The sequence below is a fragment of the Schistocerca serialis genome, chromosome 3 (genome assembly GCF_023864345.2).
Source record: "Schistocerca serialis cubense isolate TAMUIC-IGC-003099 chromosome 3, iqSchSeri2.2, whole genome shotgun sequence".
In the NCBI taxonomy this organism is placed as follows: Eukaryota; Metazoa; Arthropoda; class Insecta; order Orthoptera; family Acrididae; genus Schistocerca; species Schistocerca serialis.
In genome coordinates this window covers 823,096,071-823,114,068 of record NC_064640.1, presented here as the reverse complement: position 1 = coordinate 823,114,068, position 17,998 = coordinate 823,096,071, and the positions used below count along the sequence as shown (strand labels likewise).

Sequence of the window (17,998 nt, the reverse complement as noted above, 5' to 3'; positions counted from 1 at the left end):
CACAAAAAATAAAATACACACAAATCCCATGCAGATGACAAGCTGCGAGTATATACTAGCATAATCAACAATATAATACAGAATTAACTTAATTGTTTTCCAGGAACTCCCTGAAAAATTGAAAAGAGTGAGCCATGAGGAAAGTCTCCAGTTTAGACTTGACAGTGCAAAGATTACTGCTACGGTTTTTTAATTCTTGTGGCAGCTTACTGAAAATGAATGCAGCAGAATACTGCATGCCTTTCTGTACAAGAGTCAAGGCGCAATACAAATGCAGATTCGATTTCTGCCTACTAGTTGCTAATTCTCGGAATACGCTCATATTGTTAACAACAAACGACACTAAAGAAAATATACACCCATTAAAAAAAGTTAAGCACATAATTGGTTCTCGCATCTCAAAATAAGACAGATATCTTATACTGTATTTTTTGATGTCACGGAGTATTATGCAAATGAAAACTATACATTCTCTTGGAACCTATTATGAAATGAAAAAGGAACATTTGGGAAAAAAAGTTGCAATGACCTCCAACATCAAAAAACATTAAATGGTTTGTATAGCACACTGTTCAGTAATGCGTAGGTCCTCAACGAACCCGCAGGCACTCTTGAATGGGACAGGGCGCGCTCAGTACCAAATCATTGCAGGCCTCTTGGGACGTTTGTCCCACTCCTCAATGGCAGCATTCCTGAGAGCTTCAGTCATTAATGGAGGATACTGACGACTATAAATCGCTCTTTTGAGCACGCTCCATGTATGCTCTATGCAGTTGTATCAGGGGAGCATGCTAACCAATCCATTCCTCAGATCTCACATCCTGTCAGATACCAACACACACTGTGAAGTCTCTGCAAAACAACTGACTATGGGTTGTAGAATGTTGTTTTCATACACTGCAGTAGTCATGTTGCCTTCAATTGGAATGAGTGGTGTGCGGTGGCCCTACACGATACCTGGCCATAATAAAATTGAGCCACCGGATTGTTGGTGACATTCCACAGTCATTTAGAGATGTCTATATTCCCCTTTTCGCCTCCATATGCAAACAGAGTTGTTGTCAGGATGCAAGCCTATTTGCAATTCACCTGTTAACAGCATTTTGGTCCATTGGAGTCGTATCCAAGGTTCACGTGCTCTAGCCCCTCTTACGCAAGCACCCCTGTGATGTGGACGAAGTGCTAGAGTCTTGAGAGGTCTTCAGCTGTACGAACCCCTATCATAAAGTCTGTTGTGCACAGATTGGGTCCTTGCGGTAACCCCCGTGGCTTCTTGAAGCTCATGACACGGAGTAGTCACTCTCCTTATAGGGTGTCTCTGTGCAGATATCATTACATACCGGTCCTGAGCTGCTGTAGTTTTGCGTGGACGGTCTTCGCGATGTCGATCCACTATTGAATCCATTTCCTGGAACTTTTCCACAGTCTGGAGACAACACTTTGATTAACATGAACAATATTCACAATGTCAACTTGTCTTGTGTTTAATCCCACCTATGTGACAATTTTGATACAGTCTGCCATGGAGAGCCTGTGCTGAGGCATTCTGCTGCATTAAGAAGCACACGGACAACTGTGCATTCATAGCTCTGGTGTACTGTATTTGTTTACAAGCTGTGATTGCACTGCCCCTGATGAGGCAAAGTGGCAACGACAAATGAGTTCACATTATGTACACAACCACCTTCATACATACACATAAAAGGAACGCCCATGAGGGAAAGTGGCAACGACAAATGAGTTCACAACATTTACACAACCACCTTCCTACATAAACACAAAAGTAATGCTCATAGTGATTATTGGCAGGTAATTTGCAAATATGCTTAACTTTTTATGATGAGTGTATATATTGAGATGCCAATGTCAAAGTTTCAAGGCTCCTGAACAGGGTCGACAAGAGATTCTCAAACTTACACAACATATTGATTGAACTCTCTTTTCTAAGCCAAAAATACTCTACAATACAATGTCATAGGTCACAAGTGAATGGAAATAAGCAACGTAGACTAATTTTCATGTTGGGCTATCACTTACTTCAGATACTGTTCTAATGGAGAATATAGCAGCATTAAAAGTAAATACATAAAACTGCAACCAGTCACTTTTTTGAAATATTTATTTATTCATTCCATGAACTGGTTTCCAAAACTTTTGAGGCTCATCTTCAGATGGTTTTCCAGAAGTCACATAACTATTTCACGCATAATGCTGGGCGCTAGTTTGCAACAGTATGGGCAGCTTTTGTTGTTAGTATCTATTTGACTGCTTCCATTGTGATGGCCAGTTCATCCCACATCACTCAATTTTACACAATATTGCGCATATACACTGTGATAATGAAACCTTGCCAGCATCTAGCATGTGCATACATATTGTGGGAAAGTGAGTGTTGTGGTACCAACTGGTCATCACAATGGAAGCAAACAGATGGATACTAACAACAAAAGCGGCCCATACTGTTGCAAACCAGCATCCAGCATTATGCTTGAAATAGCTATGCAACTTCTGAAAACCATCTGAAGATGAGCCTGAAAAGGCTTGAAAACTGGTGCATGGAATGAATAAATAACTATTGCAAAACAGTGATTGGTTCCAGTTCTGTGTGTTTACATTGAATAAACAGTCACAGGTTCTAAAACATCTTTAATGGTTGACCTTCATAAGTAGTAGCATTCAATTTTTGAACAAAATCCTACCCACGGGCTTTCCATGACAACTTACCATCTATCTGAATACCTACAGATTTAAATTGTCCAGACTCACTAATCATATGCCCATTCTGTGTAAGCAAAATGTCAGTTTTTGTTGAATTGTGTGTGGTGAGTCTGATGCGGACATATAAGTACCAATTTGTTGGCAAGGTATTAGTGTGGCATTCGTGCCTTTCTGACATTCGTGCAGTAAATGCAGCAAGGTAAACAATGGCGATATTATTACCCAATGTGTCCAAACAGGATCAATGTGGTGGTGTTCTTTTCTTAGCAACGGAAAAACACATACCAGTAAACACATACCGGTAGACATCACATCGGAGAATGAAGAATATTTATGAAGCAGCATGTCCGTCAAAAACCACTGTTGTCTAATGGTGTGTGACAAAGGGTGCTGTTACTTCATGGTAACGCATGTCCCAATATTGCATAGGGGTCATTCCCCATCAAATCATCCAGAACTTTTAGGAAATGACACCCATTGACAAGCAAATCCTTGAAATTTTGGGTAGCAGAAGTTTACCTAGATATATTCACATTTTCAAAATGTAAATGTTGTAGGTAAATTACTTTTTCACTTATCACAAAAAGAAGTTGTATAGATTCAGGAATTCAAGCTTTCATAAACGAGCTCCTTTATAATTTAAAAATGCAATAGTTTGTACAGTTTTTGCAGTGGAAACTTGATATTTTTTTTTAGTTAAGCCTTTAACTGCTCTGGACGCGTTTATGCACGCCACCAGTCCTCCTACCTGGTACTCTGAACATGCCTACGCGTAGACACGTTCACAGTACCAGATAGAAGGACTGGTGGCGCGAGTAAACACATTCAGAGCACACACGGACAGGTACAAAGGCACACGCATTAACATGTCCAGAGCAGTTAAAGGGTTAAGGAGGAATATTTATATTTTTATAGTCATGTTTCCTGTAGTACATATCCATCATCTACATCTCAGAAAAAATTGAAAATAATTTCTTTTAAACAAAATCCATGCATGGACATTATAGCTTTTTTTTAAAGGTATTGCCTCCTCACAGATACTTTTGAAAAATTTACAAACACCATGAACACACTACATATTCCATTATGTCATGCAAAACGAATCAGTTTGTAGAAATAATGCGAAGTGTAAAAACCAACATTAATGTAAAAGAAACACTTAAGTTGCTAATTGATGACTACCATGTCACCACTAAATTGCTGGAGTTGGCTACGCTGGATTTCCCTGGGAACAAATCATATCTGAGAACACCGTTTTGCTGCCACTATATGTATTGCATCATCCAGTTCCTTTGATTTTGGGTCACGTGTCCACTGAGCATGCAGTTCTGAGCTCTTGTACCGAGCTGTACACAGAGACAATTATTGGTTAAAAATTCAATTGTTGCAGTTTTTAACTATTCATTCCAAAACAAAAGTAAGTCCCCTAATGTTACAATAATAATGTGAAATACTTTTGTAATGAAACAATGGGATAGAATGATTTTTCATTAATTAATTACTTTTTAGGTTACACCAATCATCTTTTGAATTATTTACGACAAATATTGGTATTATGACTGAAGCATCATGGAAAGTACAAGTAGGCAGTCTTTTCTTGGACAGTATCTGCAAGATATATGTGATAATGCCCTAACTTGTGTGAATGAACTGACTAGTGAAGAATAAGAGCTTTTATTATGGCAAAGCAATGGTCATTCATACTGTGATTTAAGTGTTTCGTGTGTGTGTGTGTGTGTGTGTGTGTGTGTGTGTGTGTGTGTGTGTGTGTGTGTGTGTGTGTGTATGTGTTAAACACAAAGACAAGTACCTGCACAGATTCTCTCTACATAAGAAAATTTGCTGTATTCTCTCTATTTAAAAAAAACTATCCTGAAAGCAAAGTATGATTCTCAAAATTTGCTTCTCTTCGACCAAAACAATGTATGCTTGCAGGATCATCAGGAACACATACCGTATGTGTGTGCATTTACCACCAAAATGTTAAATTGCTTCTAAATTCCATTTCTATTAGGAAACATACCAAGATCTAATTAAAATAATAACATGTGATATAAATAACAGTCTTTATGCTTCATCTGTGTGAAAAATGCCCCACCAGTTCATTGCTTCAAACTCACCTAGAAAATGAAATAGAAGACTATGCTCCTGATGAGATGGTTCAATACAGTCAATGGGTATCAACTCATAGAATGACTAACTGTTCACATCACTTCTCTATCAGAATCCTGCGACAAACTAAGAAAATTGAAAAATTACTCCACACTCTTATTTCTCAATCACAGCCTGATTATATGAAAATGAGGAAGAATCAGTGTTAACTTTAATGGATTTCAGTGAAACTCTCAATTTTGTTGTTAAAGATGAAGTACAGGGGTACCATTGGATCAATGGCAGCTGCACTCTTCACACTGTCCATGTATATTACAAAAAGGACAAACAGTTGCATGCAAAAAGTATTTGCATTGTTTCTGATGACCTAGAACATGATGTTGCCTTGGTTTACCAGCCTCAGAAACTGTATTGAATTTTTTAAAGTGTGAATTCCCTGAAATTCATCTTGTGTATGTTGAATATTTCACTGATGGTTGTACTACACAATACAAAAATGGTAAGGATTTCAGAAATATCATCTACCACGAACACAACTTCAACGTACAGTGCAGTGGGTCATTTTTTGCTACCCGCCATGGCAAATCTCCCTGTGATTGTACTGGTGGCAGTGTTGAAAGACTTGTCACAAAAACAAGTTTGCAAAGAGTTTATAAAGATCAAATACTTACAGCTTCACAGGTATTTGAATTCTGTCACGAGAACCTGCAAGGCATTTCAATTCTCTTTGTTTCAAAAAATTAAATGGTACAAGCAAGACATTATCTTTCTCAGCACTTCCCAAGTGCAAAAACAATTGCTGGAACACGATCTATGCATCACATTGTACCAATATCACCAACTGAGATTGGAGCAAAAAGGCTGAGCTGTGATACAGATTTTAGTATTGTGGATGATTTCTCAGATGCACTTCTGCCACTAAGGCCAGAATGCACTGTGCAGCCCAACTGCTATACTGCATGTGCATGAGACTCTTCTTGGTATTTGGGAATTGTTGATAAGGTTATTTGTGAAGGATATGTTACAGTAAGGTCATGCATCACCGTCCTCCTATTGGCCTGATAATGATATTTGTGACGTTTTTTTCTCTCATATTCTGTGTGAAGTTGATGTCCCCACAGCAACATGCCATACTTATTCTCCGAGCAAAGAGTCCTCAAAGTTGGTGGAAGAAAAGGGGTTCTAATACAAAAAAAATATTATCTAAGCATTGAAAGGTCTCATCACGTGTAGTTCTGAATCAACTTGAATGCAGACTGCAGCACCAGCATTTTGTGCAGTATTGACAATATTGATTTTTGACAAAATGTTTAAATATTATAAACAAATTGCTATGTATTTCTACATTGAGTTAATTTGGTTGTGACAGAGGTAAGAAAGTGTTCATATGTCATGTACTGTACAAGTTGCTCCATATTTTATAAAGTGTAATTTTTTTTCATATATTGCAATTTTCCTTCAATTTGGATATTGTTATGTGTACTTATGTGTGTATGTGTGTAAGTAGGACAATGACAGAAATCTCAGCAAGGAAACCTGGTCATCAGGAGGTGGAGAGGGAATGAGAGAACCAACGGGAAATGGTCACTACACAGAGGTCATCATGTGGCGGCCAGGAACGAAGGAGGAGAGGGGAAGAGAGGAAATCAGTGGCAGAGGTGCCACATGCAGCACTAAAAGAGTAGGGGAACCATCATGAAGATGACACAGGTCATGGTCTGCAAGAAACTGGTCGAGGAGGAACCCCTGACTAGATGAAGAAGCACTGCCCCACAAAGGGTGATAGGCACTAAAATCCCAAGGAGGAGGAAGGGAGGGGTGAGTTGCCGGAGAGCATTTAGGGCTGCAGATATAGGTGGCCTGGCAGGGAGCGAGATAGAGATTGCAAACTGTGATGGCAGAGTCCAAGTGGACCCAAACGGCAACCGCTTCCAATGTGGTATGAATGAGACCCATGTACTAACAATATCCATACAGACCAACATGCAGACACCCTCAGAAGCCCTCAATGGGCCAACCTGGTTCTGACAGAAAGCACAGAACTCAGTAAGAGACAGTGAGTGAGCATTAGTAAAATGAGATTCCTCAAGAACAACACAAGCTGATGAGTGAAAGGCAATACGGGATTGCAACTCTGGGAGGTGAAGATAGTATTCGTTACAGTTCCTCACTGAGCGGGTATCGAAATGGGAGTTGAATGGGCTGGAGCCAGTCACGTCACATAAATTTGATGTCAGACTCAGGTTGTGAGCGGGGGAGATGACACCTACAGGAGACATTGAAGGAGGGGGCCTTGTCCTGGTATTTATGTTTTCTCTTCTTCTCTTTCATAGGTTGAGGAGGGCAGAGCACAGAGGGAGAGCACGATTTGAAAGATCCAGAACTGAGAAAGAGGAGGCAACCTTGGGGAGCACAGACTGTATGTCCTGTAGCCGAGTTGTGGTAGCTGATGCTGATAGGAGGGGTCACGGGAGGGACACCCGTCACTCTTGGGTGCTGAAGAAGGGAGGCACTTCTATGACCGAGGAGGTGGAGTGGCACCCAGAAGGCAGAGCATGAGAACCACATGGGAGGGGCCAAGCAGAGGGGGCAGGACTCTGATAAGAGACACATAAGAGGGCGAAAGGATATAACAGAGGCAAAAATTGAAGACATCAACACATCGTCGATCCAGGAACTTATAGTCTTGTATCTTCCTTTCTTTCTTGTAAGCTGGGCAATCTAGTGAGCACGAAGTGTGATGGTCATGACAATTTACGGACACAGGTAGCAGTACACAGGGGCTCCCCCCATGAAGTGGGTGGCCACAGCCACCACATAGAGGGTCTGCTGTACATTGGGAAGGCATGTGCCTGAAACCCAAGAACCAAAAGCAACTCGTGGGTGGCAGGCTATACAGGCTCACGTCACACCAATCTCACATAACCTTGAACTCTTGAGAGGGTATCTCCCCAAAAAGCCAGAATAAAGGCGGCGATATTGGTGTGGGCATTTTTACGAGCTTTCTGCACATGTTAAACAAAATGAACACACCATTGTTCCAGATTAGCCTGCAGTTCCTCATCAGTTTGAAGGATGAGGCCCCTATGGAAAATGACTCCCTGGACCATATTCAGAGACTGGTGATGTGTAACAGACAGCGGGACATTGCCAAGATGATCACAAGCAAGAATAGCTGCAGATTTGGTGGAAGAAGAACCTTTGATCGACAGGGAACCCAACTGCATTTTCCACAAAAAATAGCGGATTTGTGGGGGTGAATGTGTCCCTGTCACATCCTAGTGCAGACCCAGTAGCAGGGAAGGTGTTTCAGTCCAAGCCGGCGAGCCTAGACCTCCTCCCAGGGTGTGGCCAGGGAAGGGAAGGTGGCAGAATCATAAGAAGCAGCATTCAATGATACATTACTACTTTAAGACACGGCCATAGGAGAACGGCCAGGTTTTTGGAGCTCGATATGCCTCTTGTGCAAAGTATTCACCTCGATACCACTCACTTCGATCAGGGGCTCTCCCCATGGACGCCACCCAGCCATGACAAGAAGCATCTGGTATGGTGGCCATAGCAGTGAGTTCTGATTCTCCAGAATAACAAGCAACCACTCCTAGGCACATATGAGGAGGCAACAGCTCAGGCATCAGAAGTGTGTCCTGTGTTGTCAAGGGGGTCAGTCAGATGGGTACACAACAGTCCCACCACATGCGCTGGCTAGACGTGCTGGTGATCGAAGTGGAGGGGGGCTACGGCAGGGAGGGAAGAGAGGAGGGAAGTGGGCAGAGGAATTCATGCCATAGACACTAAGGAGGGAGTTCTTCCCCAAATGGCTCACACTACAAACAGAAAATTTAGATGTAAATGGAAGGAGGATAACTGCAGTCAGCTGCAGTGGGACATTAAGTGGAATCATCTTAATGTCCCTGTGTAGCTGACAGCAGTGACCGCCCTTCCATTTACAAATAGTGTTCACAGTTGCAGTAGCTACGTGGTGTGTGTTCTTTTGAAGGAACAAACACTACGCATTCACGTAAGTCTGGACGGGCAATGGATCCACTTTCTTCAGTGTGAATGCATGAAATACATCTGACCTCCTGTGGGAAACTGAGTAGCGACGGGAGTATAATTGACAGGGACTGCAGATAGTTACCGCTTGGCGGGAGTGTGGATTGGCCGTGAGACGTACCAAAGTAGTTCACGCAGTTGCGATAATGCTGTGTCCTGGATGTCGCAATGGTTATCGCACCTCCCTAGTAAGCAGGAGATCCCGGGCTCAAATACCGATCCAGTACACATTTTTGCTTGATGCGGCTGATTCCACTTAATGTCTCCTACCAATTACATATAGTGTTCACAGCTGTGGGATCTGTGTGGTGTCTGTTGCTTCAAAAGAACAGACACTACACATTCATATAAGAAAATTTAGAAGTGGGGTCAAACCACAAAGAGGGACCAATAACGCCAAAAAGGATGAAAGAGAAAAAGCGAGGGAAACAAAACTGCAAGGAATACAGGAAACCAGATAGATAGCCAGGTCGACGTAAATAAGATAATCGAGGAAGGGGGAGGAGGTGGCAGCGGGGAAGGAGAGAAGGCAATGAAAGGACACTGGGAAGGAACTGCAGCCCAGGAAGGAAGAATGGTTTGCAGTAACTTGGGGCCCTGTGAGCACCATGCACGAACTCATGGAAGAATTCTGAGCCCCCTGGGGCATGTTAGTTGAAGTGTGCAGGGGCAGTGGGTTACCAAATAATGAGGCCAGGATGATTATGGGACTGGATGATGTGTTTTCAAGATGACTCATCTGCAACTATTGCTTGGTAGTCATACTGACATAAAGGATTGTCCTGCGTTTGCAGCAGAGTAATGGCTGCTTTCACAGGTTGCCTGGCTTCTGATGGGGTAGGAAATGCCTGTGACAGGACTGGAGGAGGTGGTGCAGGGTGGATGGATTAGGCAGGTTTTGCAGCTTTGTCTGCTACACGGATATAATCCCTGTGTCAAGTGGTTGGGAGTGGCATAGGGATGGACTAGCATGTTGTGTAGGGTGGATAGGTGACAGAACACTACTTTAGGAGGGGTAGGAAAGATCTTGGATAGAATGTCCCTCATTTCAGCGTAGGATGAGAGATAATCAAAGCTCCGGGGAAAGGTATATTTCAGTTGTTCTAGTCCAAAGTGATACTGGGTGACAAAGGGGGCGGTTCTTTGTAACTGATTTTTGGGGTGGTGGAAGGATTGAGGGTGTGTGAGGATATGGCACAGGAAATCTGTTCATTGACTAGGTTCAGTGGGGTGGGGGTGGGGTTGAAACTTATCTACATTCCTTCACAACCTTAACGCCTTTTCCTCCCCTACGTTTCACCTGGTCCTTCTCTATGAAACGTGTACCCTTCCTGCATGCTGACATCCACCTCTCTGATGGCTCCATCCACACTTCTGTCCACATTAAACTGACTAACCACCAACGATACTTGTATTTCAACAGCTGTTATCCCTTTCACAAGAAAAAATCTCTCGCATGCTGTGTAGCCACCCAAGGATGACATATCTGCAGTGGTGAGAACCCCCTTGCTCAACATGCTGAAGCCTTCACAACGGTTTTCACAGACACATGATACAACCCCCATCCCCAAACCTAGTCCACAAACATATTTACTGTGCCATTGCCTCACACATCCCCAATCCTACCACAATCCCTACAAGTCAGTTACAAAGCAGCACTTCCCTTGTGAACCTGCATCACCCTGGCTGGAACAATGGAACCATATCCATCGCCAGGGCTATGATTATATCTCATCCTGCTCTGAAATGAGGGACATCCTACCAGAGATCCTTCCCATCCCTCCTAAAGTGGTGTTCTGTCACTCACCCAAACTACAGAACAGCCTAGCCCATCCCTATGCCAACCCTAACTCCCAACCCCATGACACAGGGATTATATCCCTGTGGCAGACCAAGGCCCAATCCAAGCACCCAGCATGTTCTACCCCCATCACAACCACTGCATCTGCCGCAAAACAGCATTGGCACCATTAGTCTATTTTGTGTGTGTGTGTGTGTGTGTGTGTGTGTGTGTGTGTGTGTGTGTGTGTGTGTGTGTGTGTGTGTGTGTGTTATACTCTAACTCTTCAATGGATAACTACAAAAGTCTGCAAGTGTTATTTCTTTTGTCTGTGCCTGTCAACATCCCAACACTTCTGCTTTTCATCGAGTGGTCTTTAATCCTAAAGTTTAAGTTCTTTATGTGATGTAAATTTCAACAATTCCATTTCAACTAGTTTTCCACTATAATTATTAGCTTTTTAGCTCCTTATATGAAATACCCTTGTTTATGACAATGTGAACTTAAGTTTTCTTCTTGAAATATAAAAATGGATTGTTATCACATCAAGGAATTAGTTATATTTAAAAACAAAGATGATGTGACTTACCAAACGAAAGCGCTGGCACGTCGATAGACACACAAACAAACACAAACATGCACACAAAATTCTAGCTTTCGCAACCAGCGGTTGCTTCGTCGGGAAAGAGGGAAGGAGAGGGAAAGACGAAAGGATGTGGGTTTTAAGGGAGAGGGTAAGGAGTCATTCCAATCCCGGGAGCGGAAAGACTTACCTTAGGGGGAAAAAAGGGGTATAGACTCGTGCGCACAAACACACATATCCACCCGCACATACACAGTCTCACAGTTTTGTGACTGTGTATGTGCGGATGGATATGTGTGTGTGTACGCGCGAGTGTGTGCCTGTCCTTTTCTTCCCCCTAAGGTAAATCTTTCCGCTCCTGGGATTGGAATGACTCCTTACCCTCTCCCTTAAAACCCACATCCTTTCGTCTTTCCCTCTCCTTCCCTCTTTCCTGACGAAGCAACCGCTGGTTGCGAAAGCTAGAATTTTGTGTGCATGTTTGTGTGTCTACCGACGTGCCAGCGCTTTCGTTTGGTAAGTCACATCATCTTTGTTTTTAAATATATTTTTCCCACATGGAATGTTTCCCTCTATTATATTCAAGGAATTAGTTATATAGTAATATCTACATCTACATCCATACTCTGCAAGACACCAGATTGTGTGTGGCGGGGGATACCTTGAGTACCTCTATCGGGTTCTCCCTTCCATTCCAGTCTCTTATTGTTCGTGTAGAAAGAAAGATTGTCAGTATGCCTCTGTATGGGCTCTAATCTCTCTGATTTTATCCTCATGGTCTCTTCGCGAGATATACGTAGGAGGGAGCAATATACTTTTTGACTCCTTGGTGAAGGTTTGTTCTCCAAACTTCAACAAAAGCCAGAGCAAACAAACAAAGACCAACACGCATCAATTAAACAATCAGAGGAAAACGAAATCTTAAGACAGCCACCAGAACAAGCACAAATAGAACACGAAGAGACACATGTGTTAGATATAGAAGAGAAATTTCAGCTGACATATATAGAATACAAAGACACAAATACAGACATCAGACCATTCTTGCATAGACCGCCAAATAACCCACAAGTCGAAACAACAATAAAAACTATCAACAAAATCATACACAACAAAATAAATGAAAATACAACTATGGAAGAGTTACAACTATTGGTTTATATAGGAGCACTCACTACACTAAATATACACACTAGGCAGAGATCAGAACAAACCAATACACAGAAGAAACCCACAAAACCAGCATGGCAACACAGGCTACAGATCAGAATAGAAAAACTGAGAAAAGACATCGGACAGCTAACACAATTTATAAGAAATGAAATATCAGACAAAAAACGAAAAAGGTTAGGTAAAATCTCACAACAAGAAGCAATAGAGCAATTAGATGAAAAGAAGCAGAAATTACAAGCATTGGCCAAACGACTTAGAAGATACAAAAAAACGGAAAATAGAAGGAAACAAAACTAAACGTTCAACACAAACCAAAAGAAATTTTACCAGACAATAGATAACACACACATTAAAATAGACAATCCACCAAACATAACAGACATGGAACATTTCTGGAGCAACATACGGTCAAACCCGGTACAACATAACAGGCATGCACGATGGATACAAGCAGAAACAGACACATACAAGATGATACCACAAGTGCCTGAAGTGATAATTTTGCAACATGAAGTCACCCAAGCAATTAATTCTACACACAATTGGAAAGCCCCTGGAAATGATAAAATAGCAAATTACTGGCTAAAGAAGTTCACCTCAACACATTCACATCTAACTAAATTATTTAACAATATGGTTATAATAGAGGGAAACATTCCACGTAGGAAATATATATCTAAAAACAAAGATGATGTGACTTACCAAATGAAAGTGCTGGCAGGTCGACAGACACACAAACAAACACAAACATACACACAAAATTCAAGCTTTCGCAACAAACTGTTGCCTCATCAGGAAAGAGGGAAGGAGAGGGGAAGACGAAAGGAAGTGGGTTTTAAAGGAGAGGGTAAGGAGTCATTCCAATCCCGGGAGCGGAAAGACTTACCTTAGGGGAAAAAAGGACAGGTATACACTCGCACACACGCACATATCCATCCACACATACAGACACAAGCAGACATTTTTAAATATGTCTGCTTGTGTCTGTATGTGTGGATGGATATGTGCGTGTGTGCGAGTGTATACCTGTCCTTTTTTGTGCGTGTGTGCGAGTGTATACCTGTCCTTTTTTCCCCTAAGGTAAGTCTTTCCGCTCCCGGGATTGGAATGACTCCTTACCCTCTCCTTTAAAACCCACTTCCTTTCGTCTTCCCCTCTCCTTCCCTCTTTCCTGATGAGGCAACAGTTTGTTGCGAAAGCTTGAATTTTGTGTGTATGTTTGTGTTTGTTTGTGTGTCTGTCGACCTGCCAGCACTTTCATTTGGTAAGTCACATCATCTTTGTTTTTAGATATAAATTATTTAACAGTTACAATGCAGACCCATACACATTCCCTGATACACTTGCACATGGAATAACCTATCTGAAACCTAAAGATCAAGCAGACACAGCAAACCCAGCTAAATATCGCCCCATAACATGCCTACCAACAATCTACAAAATATTAACTTCAGTCATTACACAGAAATTAATGACACATACAACACAGAACAAAATTATAAATGAAGAACAAAAAGGCTGCTGCAAAGGAGCACGAGTATGTAAAGAGCAACTGATAATAGATGCAGAGGTGACATATCAAGCTATAACTAAACAAAGGTCGCTACACTACGCATACATTGATTACCAAAAAGCCTTTGATAGTGTACCCCACTCATGGTTACTACAGATATTGGAAATATACAAAGTAGATCCTAAATTGATACAGTTTCTAAACATAGTAATGAAAAACTGGAAAACCACACTTAATATTCAAACAAATTCAGATAACATCACATCACAGCCAATACAGATTAAGCGTGGAATATACCAAGGAGACTCATTAAGTCCTTTCTGGTTCTGTCTTGCTCTGAACCCACTATCCAACATGCTAAATAATACAAATTATGGATATAATATTACTGGAACATACCCACACAAAATCACACATTTGCTAGACATGGATGATCTAAAATTACTGGCAGCAACAAATCAACAACTCAACCAATTACTAAAGATAACAGAAGTATTCAGCAATGATATAAATATGGCTTTTGGAACAGACAAATGTAAGAAAAATAGCATAGTCAAGGGAAAACACACTAAACAAGAAGATTACATATTGAATAACCACAGTGACTCCATAGAAGCGATGGAAAAAACAGATGCCTATAAATATCTAGGATACAGACAAAAAATAGGAATAGATAATACAAATATTAAAGAAGAACTAAAAGAACAATATAGACAAAGGCTAACAAAAATACTGAAAACAGAATTGACAGCAAGAAACAAGACAAAAGCTATAAATACTTATGCTATACCAATATTGACCTACTCATTTGGAGTAGTGAAATGGAGTAACACAGACCTAGAAGCACTCAATACACTTACACGTTCACAATGCCACAAATATAGAATACATCACATACATTCAGCAACAGAAAGATTCACATTAAGCAGAAAGGAAGGAGGAAGGGGATTGATCGACATAAAAAACCTACATTATGGACAGGTAGACAATTTAAGAAAATTCTTTCTAGAACGAGCAGAAATTAGCAAAATACACAAAGCAATCACTCATATAAATACATCGGCTACACCACTGCAATTTCATAACCACCTTTACAACCCTTTAGATCATGTAACATCAGCAGATATGAAGAAAGTAAATTGGAAATAGAAAACACTACATGGCAAGCACCCGTATCATCTAACACAGCCACACATCGATCAAGACGCATCCAACACATGGCTAAGAAAAGGCAATATATACAGTGAGACGGAAGGATTCATGATTGCAATACAGGATCAAACAATAAACACCAGATATTACAGCAAGCACATTATTAAAGATCCCAATACCACAACAGATAAATGCAGACTTTGCAAACAACAAATAGAAACAGTAGATCACATCACAAGTGGATGTACAATACTAGCAAATACAGAATACCCCAGAAGACATGACAATGTAGCAAAAATAATACATCAACAGCTTGCCTTACAACATAAACTTATAAAACAACACGTTCCCACATACAAGTATGCACCACAAAATGTACTGGAGAATGATGAATACAAATTATACTGGAACAGAACCATTATAACAGACAAAACAACAACACATAACAAACCTGACATCATACTCACCACTAAAAGAAGAAATTAACACAACTAATTGAAATATCCATACCCAATACAACAAATATACAAAAGAAAACCGGAGAGAAAATTGAAAAATACAACCAACTGGCTGAGGAAGTCAAGGACATGTGGCATCAGAATAAAGTTGACATCATACCAATTATACTATCAACTACAGGAGTCATACCACACAATATCCACCATTACATCAATACAACACAGCTACATCCAAACTTATATATACAATTTCAGAAATCCGTAATTATTGATACATGTTCAATTACCCGAAAGTTCCTAAATGCAATATAACATATACCGTACAGTTAAAAGGTAGTGACGCTTGATCAAGGTCCGCGTCACGTCCCATTTTTAACCAGACTTAACGTCTGAGAAAGTAAAGAAATAATAATAATAAAAGTATTTACGCACACCAACCATTCAAAGCCACTCAAGAAGTTCCTAACTGCTGATCTTCACAAGGAGATCATGTGATGATATAGGACTAAATCAGAACTACACTAACTGAGTTCCTTACCTTCATAAAAATTGATTTTGTTACAACTGGGATATCATATGATAGATGATCACAACCTGGGTCAAATGGTTCTTTCAGATAACTACCATGCTTCGCAGCACCCAGGGCAATCAGTTCATCAGGATTTACACTACATAATAACTCTGAATTGGGAAACATTTCTGAGACAGATTGCTGAATTATCGGGATTTTCGCAGATCCACCGCACAGGGGCACCTAAAAGAAATATTTCACAATTCTGTAGTACACTCATAACATTAGTAGAAATAAGAAAAGGTCTGAAAAGTTAAATAGACATACAAGTGGGAGCTTATGTAACTAGTAACATAAATCTTACTCTCGTCAATATAGTAATTCTTAAACAATTCAGTAATGTGTAATCAAACAATGGAAACTCCAGAAAAGAATATCAGCAATGTAGGAAAAGACAGATTGCTACTTACTGTGAAGAAGAAACAACAAGTTGCAGACAACACAATTAAAAGACACTCACTTATAGCTTTTGGCCACAGCTTCATAAGTAGAAGGCAAAACACACACACACACACACACACACACACACACACACACACACACACACACACACACACACACACACACACACACACACAGCCACCATTTCCAGCATCTCGGGCCACAATGCTTACGGTAAGTAGCAATCTGTCAGTAATTTGTAAGCTATTTAGCATAACTATAACAGAGTCATGCTGTTTCACTTTATGGATCATTCTGTCCCAAAACTGATGCAGAACAATATATTTCAATAACCAGGTGCTACAATGATGCATCCGTCAGGAAACGAATTCTTGTATACAAATGCTGGAAAACAATAGTGCGCCATCCACTAAGACAAATCTCATACAAACATTATACAAAATCTCAGGCAGAATCATGGACGTATATTAAAGGTGGATGATGTACAAAAAGTGCAAATGGATGATGAGAGATCGTTCATTTACTTGCTGTACAAAAATAAGAGAACGGTTTGCTTCAATTTGTATTTCGTCTTCATTACAAGAAAACGGAGACACTAGTATTTGAAGAGATCATAACAGAGGTGAAATGATATGTAAAGTAGCACACTTTGTTTGACAGAAACAGCTTTGTGTTTCACAAGTGAGTCAATGGAGGAGCAGCAGCAATGCTAGACAATTTGCAGTATGGTATCACTTATAAATCCTCATGCTCTCTAGAGACAGCATCACAATAAGCATGTGCAGTGCAACAAAGAACAACAATTGTATGATGCCTCTTCCCCATATTTTGACTCACTGAACAGTCAATCACAAATTTATTTCAAATCAACTATACCTGTTACCAATAAGGATGAGAACAGCTTCATGTGTAAGACATCTCAAAATATAAACACAAAAGATATAAATCTGACAGAAAAAACTACTTTACAAGACAAATAAATGTTAGTTTGAGTTGATATCTTCCTTCTAAACGAAGCCCAGCAATCTACGTACATCACAAAAGACACAATATACAGAATATACTGTATGAGCTACAAAAGGTACATGGCCTAGCCAAAAGAGCAGCCAATTTTCCTTTATATCAGTGTCAATGTGTGCTGGATGTACATCAGTGCACATGACCATTATGATACATGTCATGGCATTCACACAGCAAACTCTCCACAGGGTATCTACTGTAGACAGTGGAATAAGTCTTATAACATTGGAATAGAACAATTATGGAACACACAGATCTCTTACAGGGTGTATACGGGGACAAGGAGAAAAAATTCCTGGATCTCCCAGTGAAAAATACATTTTCTCCCGTGTGAAAATACACTTTTTCCCTGTTAAGTGACATTATACTTTCCGTCAGAACTGTAAAACTTGTCAATCCTTTCAACGGATATGGTTTTATACAGCAGCATAGAATTTCTCAGCACTTTACAAAATGAAAC

The 17,998-nt window shown here is 40.5% G+C and overlaps 1 pseudogene; it reads right to left on the bottom strand.

The window, feature by feature from the left end:
- LOC126471246 (heat shock 70 kDa protein 14-like) overlaps positions 1–17,998 on the bottom strand; it is a 235,253-nt pseudogene that overhangs the window by 4,302 nt on the left and 212,953 nt on the right.